General features: G+C 47.3%; 1 long non-coding RNA gene and 2 pseudogenes across 1 annotated transcript; 2 read left to right on the plus strand and 1 right to left on the minus strand.

Annotated features, from left to right (window-relative positions):
• Nucleotides 1–2434: 2434 nt before the first annotated feature.
• On the minus strand, nt 2435–8259 carry LOC119320999 (annotated as a pseudogene).
• LOC119320400 lies at nt 3925–6761 on the plus strand. Its single transcript, XR_005154970.1, has 6 exons — nt 3925–4329; nt 4899–4938; nt 5022–5190; nt 5283–5362; nt 5802–5928; nt 6440–6761. It is a non-coding gene; the product is annotated as an uncharacterized LOC119320400 (long non-coding RNA).
• A 2507-nt stretch (nt 8260–10766) lies between the features above and the next one.
• LOC119327060 lies at nt 10767–10905 on the plus strand (annotated as a pseudogene).
• Nucleotides 10906–13655: the final 2750 nt, after the last annotated feature.

The raw sequence follows: 13655 nt of genomic DNA on the forward strand, positions 1-13655 counted from the left end.
TGTTTCAAGCAGTCAACTATATGTTTCGTGCTCACATGTCATGCTTCCAAAATTTGCATAGGTTGTTCCTCGTTGGTGCTATAGAAGGCATGACGGATGGGCGAGTTTGGTGGATAGGTGGGTCGGTGACGATGCAGAGTTTCCTGCCAAGAGCATCAAGGCCCGGGCTAACCGTGGAAAAGACGGGACACACGGCCAAGGAAACAGGAACCACTGGGGCTTCAAGGCCATGAAGGTATATCTATATGCATGATGCATTTTTGTTCTTCTTTACCGTCATGTTCTTATGTATGGCTAACTTTTGTTTGACGTTGCAGGAGGACAAGTTGTAGAGGCCGCTCTCAGACATGGAGTCGTGGAAGCTGGCCCGCGAGCGGAGTGATCGCAAGGAGGGCGAGAGCCAGTACTACGGCAACACCGAGCAGCACCTGGAGTCTTACACTTAGAACTATCAGAAGTTGCATCCGGATGTTCCCGTTCCTGAGGTCGTCCAGTCTCAGATCGACGACACGGCGGTGGTGGCCATCCAGGGTAAGTCCCATGGCCGGTATCCGTGTTTCGATGGCTTGATCACTCCGTCGATCTCGTACACACGGCTTCGAGCTACCAACCCGAGCCCGTTAGAGAGTACAGGGTGTTCGCAGCCTCCCTTAGTCCGCCAGCGTGCTGTAAGTACTTCCCCTTATCTTCTTTGTCTCTATCTTTCTTAGTTTATTTTCAGCACTGCCCACTTAGAAACAACCTCAATTTTGTAGGCATATCAGGTCTTTCTCGAGCATAGGCATATTGAGGTGCGGGAGTACTTGCAACGAGTGAAGGCAAACGATGATTACAGCTGTCAAGTGATGGCGGTTAGTTTTGCCCTCTTAAAACCAAGCTCAAATTTGCACTTTCATTCCTTCTGACTTTCTAGTTTGCTTGTTTAACTAACATCCAGGCTATGTTGGCGTCTTGGACTAACCGCACGGAGCCACCACAAGTTGGACCCCCACCACCACCTGTGGGAGACGCCCCACACATTCCCACGTTCGAGGAATGGCTGGCACTAGGCGGTGATAGTCCGGTTAGTACATTTGCCTAACTACTGACAAACTAGTTCTCGTTCATTCAACACTATCATGTCATATTTACCGTTAGAATCTTCTCTCAAACATATAGGGGACCGGTGGCTCGACTCCTGCTCCGTCGACCCCAGTCACTCCGATTTGGCAGAGTGATGGTGGTTGCGATGGCGGTTTTGGCGGAGGTGGTCTTGGCGGTGGTGGTTTTGGCAGAGGTGGACTTGGTGGTGGTGGTTTTGGTGGAGGTGGACTCGGTGGTGGTGGTCGTTTTGGCGGAGGTGGACTCGGTGGTGGTGGTGGTTTTGGCAGAGGTGGACTTGGCGGAGGTGGACTCGGTGGTGGTGGTGGTTTTGGCGGAGGTGGACTCGGTGGTGCTTGATGTCGATGATGATTCCATGTATGCGGCCGTCGTGCCATGCCTTTCATGTTTCAACTTTTATGATGTCTCATGTCTTGCACTACTTTTATGTTCGTGAACTTTTGCCGGTGATGATCTTTAGATGATGAACTTGACTATGTTTAAATGATGATTATGAACTGTCATATTTCTGCATAATTCCATATTATTCTGTTTTGAAATGTTGTTAAATGAATTGAAAAAGAGGAAACATGCAAAATAATAATAATAAAAACTATGCCTACGGCAAAGCCGTCGGCATATATATGATCAGGAGCCACCAGGAGGCACCACGTGGCAGAGCTATGCCTACGGCAAAGCCGTCGGCATAGATGGAAATCTATGCCGACGGCTTTGCCGTAGGCATAGCCCTGCTGCCAGGACAAGCCGGGGGACGACACGTGGCAAAGGTATGCCGACGGCTTGGCCGTCGGCATAGATTTAAATCTATGCCGACGGCTTTGCCGACGGCTTTGCCGTAGGCATAGCTTTGCCACGTGTCGTCTCCTGAATCGCCAGCGGTTTTGACGGCGCCGTCTGTTGCCGTCAGACGGAAAACAACGCCGACGGCTAAACTATGCCGACGGCTGCCCCACAGCCGTCAGCATACGCTCCTATGCCGACGGCTATACTACGCCGACGGTCTGACACATCTACGCTGATGTGATCTACGCCGACGGGGCTATGCCGACGGCAGCCGTAGGCATAGATCTATGCCGACGGCATAGGACCTATGCCGACGGCCCTGGGCCGTAGGCATAGCCCGCGAGTCCGGTAGTGCATGGTACGTCCAGGTACATACTGACCATACTACTTTGCATGTGCACTCTTTCAGAAACATGCATTCTACAAATAACATGGGCACACAGATTGGTTTGGCAAAAATATTCAACTTCTAAAGATTCAACTAATACATTATGAAGACCCGTTGCACGTGTATACAAAGATGTGAACAAAATATCAAGATACTAGACGCTTAGCCAAAATATCTGAATAATACTAACTGGTCATATAGCACTCCTACCCCAAAGAACAAACCAAAGGCAATGGCAAAGATGACCTTAGTGCTGCATTCTTTTACAGAGATGATGTGCATGGGAGCTTCTTCGACTGAACTGCAATCTCTAATAAGCAGAGAGCCACACAACTTTGGGTTCCCGTCAAAACTAGAAGTCTGAAACGTGCTCAGCTGGCCTGTTGTTGGAATAGGTCCTTCTAGGTCGTTGTAGGAAATGTTGAATTGTGAAAGGAAGCGAAGGATCTCCAATGCTGCAGGAATTTCACCCGTCAGATGGTTATTAGACAGATCTAGTTGCTGGAGGTTCGTGAGGTCGCAGATTGATTGTGGGATCACTCCATAAAAGTTGTTGGAACTCAAGTCCAGGATAAGGAGTGCTTTCAGCTGACCAATCTCTTGTGGAATCACACCTGTGAATTTATTTTTGCCGAGATTCAGCACTTTGGCCCAAGCACTGTCTATCCGGTATTGAAGTGTTGATGATTCCGCAACATAAATAATTAGATCAAGGTCAAGGAGGCTTGGGTCCGAATAGACAGCGGCCTTATCTGATTTAAACATTGGCATCTGCATCAAGGTGATTGGGATTTCCCCAGTAAGACTGTTGTTAGATACATCCAGCCGAAAGAGGTGGTTTAGGGAGTTGATCCAGCTTGGCATTGGTCCTGTGAGTTGATTGCTGTATAAGTCTAGCATCTTCAGATTTGTGAGCTTTGATAACCAAATAGGTATCCTTCCAGTCAACGAACACTGGTGTATGGCAAGGTGTTGAAGATTCTGGAAACCATGAATGGTTTCATCTTGTGGCATGACCTCATTCATGAAGGTTTTTCCAATAAGCAGGACGCTGATGTTCTTACATCTCTTAAGCCCATGCAAAGTTTTTGTGATGTTCGTAAAGGAATTTCTAACAAGTGATAGGAAGGACAAGTGCTTCAGATTACCTATTCTCAGGGATATCTCACCATGGAAATTGTTGTACGACAGCCGCAGTGCAGTCAAATTTCTGCATGAATAAATACTTTCTGGAAGCATGCCAGTGAGATTATTACTCATGAGATCTAAACTTTTTAGATTCTATAGGGTGGAAAACTTTACCTTGCCTACACTACCTGAAACAGAGTTTTTCGTGACGGCCACGTACGATCGTGACGGCCACGATGGCTCCTTCAGGAACGTGAACGCGTTCCTGACGTGGATGGTCCGCTGAGAGGAATGATCGCTACGTTCCTGACGTTCTGCTTGATAGCCTTCAGGAAAGAGATTAACCTTCAGGAACGATGTGGCACGTTCGCGTCGGGGGTCATATCCACGTCGCGAATCAGTTGCGCACCGTCAGGAGCGCGTACGTGGCCGTCAGGAAGACACAAGTCGCGGGACGCGGAGATATTTTCTCTTGCGAGAGGCGCGTGCACGCTCAGAGTTCAGATCGAGGGCCTCCACTTGCCCCCGTGCCCGCAGTCCAGTTCAGATCCACCGCCTCCATCCCAATCGAGCACAATCCACCTCGCCTTTGACTGCTGCCTCCCTCCCCATGGAGCGCCGTCCACCCCGCCGTTGACGGCCGCCTCCCTTCCCATGAAGCGCTGTCCACCTCGCCGTTGATGGCCGCCTCCCTCCCCATGAAGCGCCATCCACCCCGCCGCTGGCGGCCGCCTCCCTCCCCTTGAAGCGCCGTCCACCTCGCCGTCGACGGCCGCCTCCCTCCCCATGAAGCGTCGTCCACCCCGCCGTTGACGGCCGCCTCCACCGCTCTAGACCGGCCACCTCTTCGCTGCGAGCCTAGGACGTCCAGATCTGCCTACCTCGGCTCTGACTTCCAGATCCTCCCCCAGATCCGCCTGCGTGCAAAGGTGACTCCATCCCCGTCCAGGGCCCCCCTGCTCCTCCTCTCCCTAATCTGGCTGCTGTGTCAAATAATTTTACTTCTGCTGCAGAGCTAGATCTACTCTTTTGTTATTCCTTGCTTGTTGTTACTCTGTACATTGTTGTTTGAGATCGACCTCAGATATTGTTTCATTAATATAGTATGTTAATCTTCGCATATATTTCTTCATGGCTTTGTTCTGCGTTTTAGTTTGTGACAAAGATTGCCATGCATTCTTTGGTGTCAAATGACCTTGTGTACTGAAGCTGGTGCAATAGAATTACCTTGTATAATCATCCATATATTTTATGGTAAAAGTAAAAGATTATTTATTTCATTTTTAATTCTGAACATGCCTCGTTGTGCATCTTTATGTCAGTGTGAAAGGACTTCTATAGGGAGAGAGAAATTGCTATTTAGGATTGCAATTTAGTTGTCAAATCTGTCTACTATTGCCTTTTTGGTTCACAATTAGTTTCCAAATTTAGTACTTAAATGATGCTGATTTTGCTGTTTGATTAATCGTGCACTTGTGATAAATTCGCTATGTTTCAGGGGTGGTTCATGATCATCCATTCAGACCAAAAGCATGTTGGTAAGTTGCATTCAGTTTATGGTGGGAAAGATGTATTGCCATAGGGAAGCTACAAAATTGAACACTTACAGGTGCATGGGTAGTTTATTTGAGTTATAGGTGATGGTGCTATAAGGAAAGCAGTGCTTGTTGCAAAAGCTAGGGAGAAGGATGTAGGACAATCACACTCTGTTGTACCAAGATTTATTGAGGAAAAATGTTCAGTTGCAAAGGCACTGCAAAAATGATTCTCTTCTGACCAAACATCTACAAGTATTGTTCATCTTTTACTCATATTTGCTTTGATTGTGTTACAGATCCTGTTGATGCTTTGCACATAAACTGAACCATTTGTTGCACTGTAGTTGGTATATGTCAAGATGGGATAGGAAATACCCAAGAGCTTCTTGCTTTTCATGATGAGCCAATGGATGGTAGTGATCTGGTAAGTAGTGCTTATGATCCGCAATTCCTCTATGCAAACTATTCTTACGTTGAATTTCACAAGTATATCTACGTATAATACATGCAGATTGTAATGTAATCAAAACAGGGTGCGTCATAGTAGTTCATGTGTTGATGATAATCTATGATAAGAAACAATCTATTTGTCTCATACAAAGGCAGTATTTCTAGAGTCTCTTGTGAAAGAAAATCTTACTCTGATATAGGCATAGTTTTTATGGCTTCAGAGGCTGCTGCCTACTCCCTCTGTCCATGAATAAGTGTACATCTAACTTTTGTCATGGAGGGAATAAGTGTCTGTGTATTTCAATCAGTGGTTGCTGCCTGCTTAAGTGCATGTGCATTATGCGTCTATTCATGTACAACTCAATTGGTGGTGGTTATCATACAAAGTTAACTATTTTTCTCTATACTTGTAGTGCTAGCCTAAAAAGCCGGACATGGGGACATGCTCAGACATGCGTATGCCGCCGTATTTCGTGATTACGAATGAAAAAAAGAATGCATAGGGAGCATGTCCTCCCAATGGCAACCACACCAGACTAGGTAACCTCGACCTCTTTCATCTATTTGAATTGAGTTTTTGTTGAGCTGCTGCTGCTGCTTGCTTCCCCTGTTCGTCATGCCCTTGCTGCTTCTACTCGCTAGTTGCTTCCCCATGCTGTTCATGTGCTGCTGCTGCTTGATTGCTTGTTGCTTCCCCATGTTGTGCACGTGCTGCTGCTTGCTTGTTGGTTGCTTCCCTGTTTTGCTGCTGCCTGCTTGTGTCGAACTGTTGATTGGTGCTTCATGTTATGGAACACCAAATCATCAATGGGTGAGAGTGAATGAGGACAACCTAGACCTGGTACTGACAATTCGAGACTTTTTCATTTTATTCCTGTTACTTCATGATTGCAGCCTACACTTGGCACCAAGATAAGACTTTTTCACTTTCTTGCTAGCAAATAATGTGTTTCATTAGGTGGATTTTATATTTTGGTTTGACAACTTGTATATGTACCATAGATTTGCCTTTCACCTTGTTCACTGAAGTCTGCTACATTTTTTGTTGTAGGGGTGAATGGATCCTCCCAAGGCCAAGAGAATGCTTGTACTCCGTTGACAAATTCTTCTCATCCTGAAGATCTTGCTCATGCTACACACCTGGATGAGCGTGGTTCTACTCCAAAGAGGATAATCATTCAGGAATGCCACTAGCATAATTAGTGTTTAATATCGTGAAGTGCAGGTAGCCTTTTATTTTTTCACTTGCTTCTCTTGGCAATTCATGTAAATTCGTGGCAAATCATGTAAGTTGAGGTTCTATGAATCATGAGTTGGATATGAATATGTGGATCTTGTGAACATTGAGCTTTCAATATAATTGGTTCATTGTGAATTATGAATTGAATGTGATTTTCAAATGCGCTGTGCGACCATGGTTTGTGCATGATATGAGAGAGGATTTGACACATTGCTGTGAATTTTCATATATAATTTTGCACTAATTTTTAATAATAGGTTTTGCTTCTCATGGTTGATTCCTGACGGACATGGTAATTTATACCTGACGATGCCAGACGTCACGAATATCCCCCAGCTCATTCCTGAAGGTACGCACCAGTTGACAGGAATAGGTTAGGTTCCTGACGGCAAGTGTTCCTGACGGTGTTTCCTGACGGTCTAGCCTTCAGGAAAGCAGAGTTTGCGCAACTCAGGTCACCCGTCAGGAAATGCCGTCAGGAACCTCATTCGTGACGGCCACCTTCAGGAATAACAGACATTCCTGACAAGCTGTTACTGACGGGGAATTCCTGACGGTAGTGCATTGTTCCTGACGAAAATGGCTCATTCCTGACGGGTTTCGGCCGTCAGGAAAAGGTCAGTTTGGGCTAGTGCTAGGTCTCCACTGAAGTTGTTGAACTTCAGATCAATGGTTTTGAGATTTGTGCAGTTCCCCAGAGTTGATGGCAGCTCCCCAGACATGTTATTGCTACCCAAATGGAGCTCCTCTAGACTCCTGAGCTGACCTATGGACTCTGGGATGTTGCCACCGAAATGGTTCCCTCCAAGGTCAAGAGTAAGCAGATTACTGAGTTTGATCATGTGTGCTCCATCAAGTTCTCCTTGTCAACCATTGTTGGGTAAGCAGAGGTACTCTAGCGAGGTAGCATGGAAGGTTTCAACAGGGAGAGTTCCACTTAGGTTGTTATGGCCAACCTTGAGCACTTTGAGCTTGGAGCAATCACCGAGTGTGGTGGGAATATCACCACTCAATCGGTTGTAACAGAGATCAAGCAAAGTCAAAGATGGCGACCCAAGGCAAAGAGAAGACGGTATGTGCCCAGTGAAGCTGTTATTGCTGGCATTGAGCGCGATCAGATTCTTCGTCATCTTCCATATGGCTGATGGAAATTCTGAGCTGAATTGGTTGCTTGAGATGTTGAGTACCTGCAGAGGCCTGTCGGCTGTAACCAAAGATGGCAGCTCGGGCAGCGGTCCGTTGAGCCGGCTGAAGCTGACGCCGAGGACGATGATGCTTCCAGAGGACATGAGCTCCAGAGGAAGGCCACCAGAGAAGGAGTTGTACGAGAGGTTGACACGCTGCAGGCTGGTGAGGTCGGCCAGGGATGGCGAGATGCGCCCTTCAAGTCCTTTAGATCCCAGGGAGACCTCAGCAACGGCCCCGTCTCCATTGCAGCCGACGCCTTCCCACTTGCAGCAGTCCGTGCCGTTGTCGCGCCACGATGCAGCGAGGCCGCCGTCTTGTGATAGTCCGGCAAGGAACTGAAGGAGGTTGCGCTTCTCCTGCTTGGTGCATGCGGTGGTAGGAGAGGCCAAGAAGAGTAGCAGGAACAGATGCAGCACGACGGGAGGAACGGTGAGGAACCGCATTGGTTGGTGTTTCTTCCCCTTGTTTTGCTATTGCTTGAAGGATGCATGCACTGCTGGTACTCTATATCATCCAACAGGGGCTTTATTGTGTGCATCAGAGTCAATGAACAGTGTACACCACTCATAACATTTTCTCCGTGTTATGTCATGGGTGCAGCTTAAGGCCCTGGGCCACGGTTGGTTGGTGCACAAAAGGCTGCAGTACTACCGTGGGAAAGCTACATCCGTGCCTTCTACTCGCCATCAACTAGTTTATAAAGCTCTCTTCTACTTGTGTATGGATTAAATAGTTACCGTTTAGATTGATGTTAGGCATTGTATCCAAAATATTCAAGTAAAGAGAAATCAATCTGTCATCTACCAGCCCCAAGGTTCATGCTTATGTTTACATGGCTGAAAAATATATAGGAGAGCAAGGTTCATTGCTAGTTAGCTCATCTTAACTGACCTATTTATTGCGTTGCAGCCCAATAGTACATATGCTAGTGGCAGGCTGCCATCGATAGCCTGGCCCCTGGGGTACCCTAGTTTTGGGCCAGCTGTGGCTTACTGGGAATTTGTTCACCCTACAGTTGGTATACTTGAGTATGATATGTACGGACCGTACCCAAAGATACCAGTCCACATGGTCCGGATTTCTTTTGATTTGATAAATAATGCAGAATGGTTCCAGTTAGGCAGTTACACCACATGATTTGTTTTCCATGCTTTAATGCAGAAGCAAGTTAGATCCTGGAAATGAGAGTCAAATGGTCGATCAGAGAGGTGTGTATCTTCCGTAGTTTCTTGGTTGAGCCTGATAAAATCAGAGTCAAATGGAAATTTCTTCTTACTTCATTGTTGTTTCTTGCACGATGGGAAGAGTTCAGTTAGGTTTCCTCTTCTCAGTTCATGCTTGAGCCGTTTTCCTCCATGCTCGCTTTTGGTGGTTAGTAGAGTACTGGGGGTATTTGTGTTTCAATAGAATCTCCTGAGAAGGGACATACCTAAATGCCTTATCTAATTCATGCTTCGCAGAACATTTTGTGAAGTTGTGTTTCATGTCTATGAGAAGATATTCTGCTTGATATTTGTTCTACTGGAAGATATTCTGCTTGATAATTATACAGATTGGTGGTTGTCTCCACACGAGGTGGCTAGGTTGACGTATTTGAGCATGAAACTTTACAGGAAACTCCCTCTGTAAACTATGATATTTGTTTTCATTTGAAACTTTAAAATACGATTTTCAAAATTTTTAAAAACAAGGCTCTATGAAGCTCGGGAGCAAGAAATCCACTCGCAAAATCACATGCTTTTACAGTCCTCTTTTATATCAACGATGTCAATGTTAACATGTGAAAAAATGATATTGAGGGTCAGAGAGTGTCAACAGAATTTTATTTTCTCATATATCAGTTATGGTAGCCAAACGTGCTTTGCACGTAAATAGATACTAGTCGATGTGAAGACAATGGCGTCTTTTGGGAATCTTGCATCCATTGAATCTTCCAAACTCTATGGCCATTTCATTCTATATTAAAAATTCTGGTGAGCCATGTTCCATATTGATAAGATATTGAGAAATGAAAAAAATAGAGCTATGGGTAAAAAAGGGAAAAACACTTATTTGCAGAAAGCAACAGGATCCAGAAACATGGGGCCTGTTTGGATCGCAGCCGTGGGACGCCCTGCCAATTTTTTGGCGTTGACCGCTACCAGGGGCGCTCGTTTGGATTGACGCCCATATGTCGTAGCCATGCCAAAGTTTTGGTAGTTCTTGTTAGATGATAGGCTTGTAGAGGACGTGACAACCTGTAACGTTATTGTGTGTGTGAGTTCTGTTGTAAACCAGGCCGGTGGTTAGGCTAGATTGATCCTTATCTCTCTATCTTGTGTATGTCTTGGAGTAGAGGTCAAGACTAATAACCACCGGCCAATCTCTGTAATCTTATGCTATATAACACGAACACGTCCCTGCCAAGAGGCATACGCTTCCACCAATTCTTTCATGGTAATCAGAGCAGGCCTCGACATCATCCATGGCAAGCTCTTCCACTTCCTTCCCCTCCTCTCCATTTGTGCACGCCGCAACAGAGAAGCTCACGAGAGGGAACGAAGCTCTATGGCGCACCACTGTCCTGTCGGCAATCAGGGGGGCTCGGATGGCGGAGTTCCTCGACGTCGAGCAGGTGGTGCCGCCTCAGACCATTGAGGTCACCCGCGCCGACGGCAAGACCAAGTCCAAAGGTCCCAACCCGGAGTTCTCCACGTGGTACGCGAGGGATCAGCAGGTATTCTCTTATCTGCTGACCTCGCTCCCGCGTGAGATGGCAATTCAGGTGGCTACGTGCCACACCGCAACAGAGCTGTGGAACACGGTGCAAGGCATGCTCGCCTCGCACACGCGTGCAAGGACGGTCAACGTCCGGATCGCCCTTGCAAACCTCCAGAAGGGCAACAGCAGCATCACAGATTACGTTGGTAAGATTAGAGCTTTGTGTGATGAACTAATGGCTTCAGGGAAGAAGGTTGATGAAGAAGACGTTGTTTCTCACATCCTCGCTGGACTCGATGAGGAGTTCGACCCGGTGGTCTCGGCCATGTGCTCCAGGGTCGAACCAGTCACCGTCCCGGAGCTGTACTCACAGCTGCTGAGCTTCGAGACTCGCATGAGTCTACGCGGTGGATCCTCTCAGTCATCTGCAAACGCCGCGACGCCGCGGTCACCACCGCCGCCGTTGTTCTTGTTGAAGCGGCCGCGACTCGCGGCCGCTTCAACAAGAACAACGGCGGCGGTGGTGACCGCGGCCGGAACTTCCCCAACAAACAGGCCGACGGTGGTGGTGACCGCGCCCGCGGAAACTTCCCCAAGTCACCCAACCCACCAAACCGTGGGAACGGAGGCAACCATGGCAACGGCGGCGGCGGCGGGAACTACTCCAACAATCCCTCTGCCAAGCCGACCTGTCAAATCTGCGGCAAGATAGGGCACCCGGCATGGAAATGCTGGAAGAGGTATGACTCCTCATACCAAGGAGGAGAGGAGCGCTCGGCAAACATGGCGGCTCCCCAGTACGGAGTCGACACCAATTGGTACCTGGATAGTGGTGCTACAAACCACATCACAGGTGACCTTGAGAAGCTCAAGGTTCGAGACCGATACACCGGAGAGGATCAGATACACACGGCGAGTGGCTCAGGTATGACTATAGCTCATATTGGTCAATCTCATATTTCCACCCCTGAACGTGATCTTCTCCTTAAATATGTCTTACATGTACCCGAGGCAGACAAGAGTCTTATCTCTGCGAGCCGTCTTTCCATTGACAACGATACATTTGTTGAGATTCACCCTCATTCTTTTTTTGTAAAGGATCGGGGATCGAAGAGAGTTCTGCTGCAAGGCAGGGGTAGGAGAGGATTATACCCTTTCAAACACATGGAACAAGGCGCCAAGAAGCATGTGCTCAGTGCCACCCCCTCCTCGGATAGGTGGCACCGGTGCCTAGGGCATCCTTCATCTTCTATTGTTAGCAAAATAATTAGCCACAATAAGCTTCCATGTGTTAAGTTAGTTGATGAATTTGTTTGTGATTCTTGTCAACGAGGCAAAAGCCATCAGTTGCCCTATCCAAAATCAATAAGTGAATCAAAATTTCCTTTGTAACTTATCTTTTCTGATGTGTGGGGACCAGCAGTTGAATCCGTAGGTAGAAAAAAAAAATACTATGTGAGCTTCATCGATGATTTCAGTAAGTTCACATGGATCTACCTAATCAAACATAAGTCAGAAGTGTTTCAAAAATTTCATGACTTCCAAAATCTTGTTGAGAGACAATTTGATCGTAAAATCCTTGCTCTCCAAACCGACCGGGGTGGAGAATATGTGAAACTAAATTCCTTCTTTACCAAGGTTGGCATATCTCATCATGTTTCTTGTCCTCACGCACACCAGCAAAATGGGTCAGCAGAACGTAAACATCGACACATTGTCGAGGTTGGACTCTCTCTTCTAGCTCAAGCATGCATGCCTCTCAAATTTTGGGATGAGGCCTTCATTGCGGCTACCTATCTCATCAACAGATTACCGAGCAAAGTTATCAATTTTCAAACTCCCCTCGAAAGGTTATGCCACGAGAAACCCAATTACTCATCACTACGTGTCTTTGGGTGTGCCTGTTGGCCGAACTTACGTCCATATAATACTCATAAACTTCAGTTCCGTTCGAAACAGTGTGCCTTTCTAGGTTATAGTAATCTTCACAAGGGGTTTAAGTGTCTCGACATATCCACAGGACTGGTCTATATCTCCAGAGATGTAGTCTTTGATGAGGCAGTGTTTCCCTTTGCCGCCTTACACCCAAACGCCGGCGCTCGCCTTCGGGCCGAAATCCTTCTTTTGTCTCCGGAGCTTTTAAATCCAACCGATCACAGGGGCGAAAAATGTGCAGATGATCAATTGGCTAATAGTTATCCTGATGCTACTAATGGAAGCAGTAAAAAAATTGCTGCTCTGCCGTGTGATTTTATGCAGAATCAAGTTTGCACTGGCGTTGAACATGAGGACGATCCGGCTGACTACGCTGATCCCGAGAGATTCGGCGCAGGTGGGCCGGCTGCTGCTGGTGTGGATCCTGGGGCTGACCCTCTGACGCCATCAGGTTCCAGCCGCCCCGCGCACGACACGCAATCAGAAGAAGCGGCGCGGTCGGGCGGGGCCTCGCGCGGGGCCGGTCTGCAGTTGTCGCCATGCAACAGCTGGAGCCAGTCGGCTGGCTGCGGGAGACCCGACGCGCGACATCATGATGAGATCGACAGTGTCCTGCGGGGCCCCGGCCAAGTGTCGCCTCCTCATAGGGCGTCCTCCTCTGCCTCACACGCGGTGGATCCGAGGGCGGGGGACAGCGCATCTACCGGAGGGGATTCGCCTGGGAATTCACCTGAGACAGTACGAGGTGGATCTCCTATGCATGCTGCTGGATCTTCTGCGGCGACAAATCAACCCAGTACTATAACCACACGGGTGACTTGGTCACAACGAGGTATTACAAAACCATTGGTGCCCAAAGATGGGATGGTCAGGTATAACAAGAACTTTAAGTTTACGGGTTTTGCTACTACTGGTGAGCCAGAAAATGTGCTAGAAGCTTTACGCAGTGAAAAATGGAAGAATGCTATGAATAGTGAATTTGATGCACTAATGAAAAATCAAACCTGGCATCTAGTTCCTTATAAGCCAGGGAGGAATATTATAGATTGCAAGTGGGTGTATAAAATTAAAAAGAAAGCTGATGGAACAATAGATAGGTACAAGGCTAGGTTAGTAGCTAAAGGGTTTAAACAACGCTACAACATTGATTATGAGGACACTTTTAGTCCAGTTGTGAAAGCTGCTATTATTAGACTTGTTCTAT

The sequence above is a fragment of the Triticum dicoccoides genome, chromosome 6B (genome assembly GCF_002162155.2).
Source record: "Triticum dicoccoides isolate Atlit2015 ecotype Zavitan chromosome 6B, WEW_v2.0, whole genome shotgun sequence".
In the NCBI taxonomy this organism is placed as follows: domain Eukaryota; kingdom Viridiplantae; phylum Streptophyta; class Magnoliopsida; order Poales; family Poaceae; genus Triticum; species Triticum dicoccoides.